Here is a 4,565-nt window from a genome sequence, read left to right on the forward strand (position 1 = left end):
CTGGACAGCGGCGGGGGCCGCGTTCCTCTTGCAGACTCCGAGTGCGGGGAGCCCGGCAGCAGCTACACAAACCGAGGCCCTGCCACGCCCCCTCCCGCCCCTCGTCGGGAGGGGGGAAGAGGGGAGGGAGAGAGGCTCGGCGGGGAGGGGGAGGGCGGCGGGTAGTGCGGGCAGGAGGTGTGGAGTAGGGGGCGGTGGTGGGCTGGGGTGTCGGCGTGGCGCAGCGCCCCCGCGGGAGGCGTGCGAGCTGCTCGCAGCGAGCGCCCGGCGGAATCGGGAGCGCTGGCAGGGCGAGCGGGGACCGAGCGCCGCTGTCCCTCGGCTGGAGAGCCAGAGCCCGCACGCAGCACCGGGGCCGTCTGGCAAAGGCGGAGAAGCCCACCCTCCGCAACGCTGCCCCGCCGCACGCCATTGCCGCCAGTAGCCCGTACTTTCCTGGGAGTCGGCGGCCCGGGGATCCAGGAACCCGGGAAGCTGCAGCGGCGGTGGCCAGAGCTGGTTCGGAGCGGGTGCTTCTGCTGCCGGCCGCGCGCTGGCTCGCGGTGGTGGTACCTTCTCCCCTCCGCTTCAACTTCAACCCCCAAGTTGGCGTTAGCACCCGCCCCCGCCAAAGGCTCAACCTTGAGCCCAGGAGGGCAGGCGAAGGGGCCAGTCCTGCACAACCTCATTCTCTCCGTAGGATGCTGCCTTCCACAACGTCCCGCGTCTATTCCCGACCTTCGAGGTCAGGCAAAGGCCACCAGTCTTCAGAGTTTGGAGCGGTGCTCAGAGATGCTGCGCTTCCCTGCAGGCCCGAGTCTCTTCTCTCGCAGACCCCAACGTCTGGCGCAGCTGCTTCTTTTCTCTTTCCTGTGATCCCCGGTTTCTCGGGCCCCTTGGGGGCTTGGCTTCCCTCTTTTTCTGCACCCGTACTTCCCCTTTCCGTTTTCCTGCTGCTTTCAGGACTTCCTTCTTCCTCAAGTTCCTTCTCATTCCTGTTAGATACATCTCCCCCTGCCCCCCACAACGCCGCTGGCCTGCCTGTGTTTCTTCTTGTGCCTCCCAAGTCTCTGTTTCCCACCCTCTCTTCCCCCACCAGACCCCTCCCTTCGCAGCTCAACCCCAATCTGTTTCTTTTCAGTCCAGCCTCACCCCATCACGAGTTTCCTTTATCTGTCCCCAGATTCCCAGTGTCTTCCCCGCCCACCGCCCCGCGGGTTCCCGGAGCCTGGACGCTGCTACACTTGGCCGCGCAGGGTTGCTTCTCTCATACAGCACTCTGGACAGAAGTTGTCCGTAGTCCCTATGGGGTGCTCAAGCACCAACCTTAAACGTCCCGCCGCAATCATACCACTTTCAGGGATTTAAAAAATGAGGAAAGGGGGGAAAAAGACTGAAAGATAAGTGACTTTTCCAAGGTCATTCAGCCAAGGACAGACCCAGGAAGGAGTGATTCTGACACTCTGTGTCTTGGTTTGATCTGAGGTGGCTGTTTCTCCGTGGGTTCTCCGCCCCGCCCCTTGCCTTCCCGTCCTCCCTTCTTTGGGACCCTGAAGGCCTGAAAGCAAGCTGCCAGGGGCAGTTTTGCTTACCTTTATTCTGACTTAAGGTCAGAGGCATGCCTCTCACCCTGGACACCCGCCTCCACGCCTCGATATGGCAAAACGTCCACAGGGAACCTTTGCGCCAGGTATGGCTCCATGACGTTTGCAGACAGTTTTCGCTTCATCTTCATAATAAGCCTGAGACAAAGGCTATGTTGTCTCTATTTTACAGGTAGGGAAACTGAGGCCCAAGATCACACTGCTCCAGAGTCTGTACGGGTCATTGCTCTTGCTCGCCAACCCATTGTATGTCGGCTAGGGTTAGTCAGCTCATGTCTGTCTGTCTTGGATGTGAAGGTGTTTACTTTAGCTCCATCCTTCCTCTTTCTACGATTCAGATGACTTATTATCATTTACCAGCTTAAGGGCATGAAAAGAGTGGAACAGAAATTTTAAATAATATTAGGCAGATATTTAGCCACTGTTACAAAATGATCTCGCTCCTCATGCTCCTTCATTTTGGTGCACACATCCTTGTCAGAGCACTGTTATCCAGGGAGGGTATCCTTGGTGCTTAACATCAATACCAAATGCATCTCCTTCCTTCCTCTTCTCTCTGCATGCGACTTCTCAACATCTTTTGTTTTTTGTTTTTTGGTTTTTTTTTTTTTTTTGAAATCCACCAGCCAACCCCTCAGCCCTCATCTTTCCTTCTGTCCAGTTGCACCCCTGGGTGCTTCTGCTGCCTGTCGTCAGCATTGCCCCTTGTTCCTGCACCCTGACCAGGAGAGTGGATGTCATTCTCCTGTGGTTTGTCTGCATCCCTTCCCTCTGGGAAAGGACCATTTGTGTTTTATGTTGTCACTATTTTCATTTCTAGTACCACAGGGTCTGTTAATGACGAGCCATGAGATGCTTCTTGTTTAGTAAGCATGTTTCTTGCTTGTGAAGGTAGCCTGCATCGCCACTTACTTTGCCCACAGTCACTAGCCACTGCGAGTAACCAGCAAACAGGAAGCAAAGTAATGCAAGGCAGGAATCCCATTACCTGTGGCTTACAACCCTTCAACTGACTAGACAGTCCGTGTGGAAAGGCAGAAGACCGGACCACAAAGGACGTGGGTGGGCTCCTGTCTGTAGGATTACCCAGGGTGGATGCTACTGTTTCATTGTTACCAGTCTTGGATCTGCATGAAGAAAGTTCTCTTTGCCAAAAAGGCTGTAGTGCTCATTCACGGGTGAGACAAATCAACACCAAGGGCTGGAGATCACAGGCAAGTCAGAAATAGAACCAGGAGCCAAGCCATTCAGACTCCTAAGCCAACGTTTCCTATAGTTAAAACCTCCTATTTCTAGTATACTTCAAACAGAAATTCACCTGGTGTTAACAAGGCTTCTGTAAGGCCATTGCTTCAGTCCCCCTTCCCTGGTGCATGTGCGTGTGCTTGTGTGCATGTGCGTGTGTGTTGTGATAGCAACACTGTGAGGAGCAAACTATTGCCAGCTTTGCCTTTAGGTTTCCACATTATACAGTGAGTCTTTGAAATGCTGCTGTGGAATTTTGAGTTCCCAGCCTAGTCTTAGATTCTCTGATCACTTTTTCGGCAACTCCCTCTGGGAGGAAGCTTTTGAAACAGTGAGAAGTTTTTGACCTGCACTGAGAGGTTCTGGTGAGGGTTTGGTCCTGATAGTCTTCATACCAGCTTCAGTCTCCTGCACCCAGTTGCAGACATCTACGGTATCTCCTGCCCCCGTGTGGACACTGGGAGAATTGCTACTCATAGACAAAACTGCTTGATCAAGAACTATTAACTGACCCCAATTCATATCTTTTAAAGAAATTGTTTAAATGAATTGGAAGATCACACTTAAAGCGTACGTAGAATTTGGCAAAATTAATGGATTATACATATATATAAAATATAATATATATACACACACAGAAATACAATATCAAAAGCAGATAAAATTGCCACATTTAATACCATCTTAAATTTGTGCTCTTACAGTTTTTAAATGATTATTTCATATTGAACCAGGGAGAAAATTTTCTCTTAAGTAAAGAAAAGAGCCTTTTCCCAATGAGTATGGCGAGGGTGATAAAAGCTTCTAATCCCAGTAATTAAGGAGGCAGAGGCAGGGGGCTTCTCTGAGAATTTGAGGTCAGCCCAGTCTACGTGGGAAGTTCCAAGCCAGCCAGGACTACATGATGAGATCCTGACTCAATGGAAACCAACACACCCTTCCCTTTAATTATTTAATATTTTGAAGTATTATTTGAAAGGAATTTCTTTTTAAAAGGTGCCTGACCTATTAGTATGGTAGTGTAAGTCCCACCCTGTAGAAAGGAACCCTCATCTTAAGAGAGCCTGGAAATGTGCCCGGAAGGGTTCAGGAAGGACCTCCATGACCGTATGAATGGACTCGCTTCCTTGAGGCACTGCTTTTGTGAAGAAAGGATTAAAACATAAACACTCTCCGGCAGGATCTGAACTCATGTTTTACTATCACACCCTTCTGAATGAACAGATGAGTTGTCGACCTAGTAAGAGTCGGTCTCCTGCAAATGACCCTAAAGAAATGAGAGTTAACATAGGTAAGTTTTGATTAAAAGAAAGTAATTACAAAGATGACTGTAGATACCTGTGGATTTAAAACTCAATTTCTTTGTGTTCCCAGAGCTCCCAGCGCTGGGATTAACAGATAGGCCTGGTGTGTCTCACATTCTTCAACTTGAACATTCCTGCCTTACTCTGTTTTTTGACATTTTGATAAAATGCTATCTTAGAAAACGTCTCTTAAAAAAGTAGAAAGTAGCCGGGTGGTGCACGCCTTTATTCCCAGCACCTGAGAGGCAGAGGCAGGTGGATCTCTGTGTGTTCAAGGCCAATCAGGAGTAGGCAGGGGGGATCCCTGTGAGCTCAAGGCCAACCTGGTCTACAGAATGAGGTTCAGGACAGGCTCCAAAGCTACAGCGAAACCCTGTCTCGAAACCCCCATTCCCCCCAAAAAAGTAGGAAGGAGTTGAGAAATGACTCAGCA

This window comes from Myodes glareolus, chromosome 16, assembly GCF_982192425.1.
Source record: "Myodes glareolus chromosome 16, mMyoGla1.1, whole genome shotgun sequence".
Classification (NCBI taxonomy): domain Eukaryota; kingdom Metazoa; phylum Chordata; class Mammalia; order Rodentia; family Cricetidae; genus Myodes; species Myodes glareolus.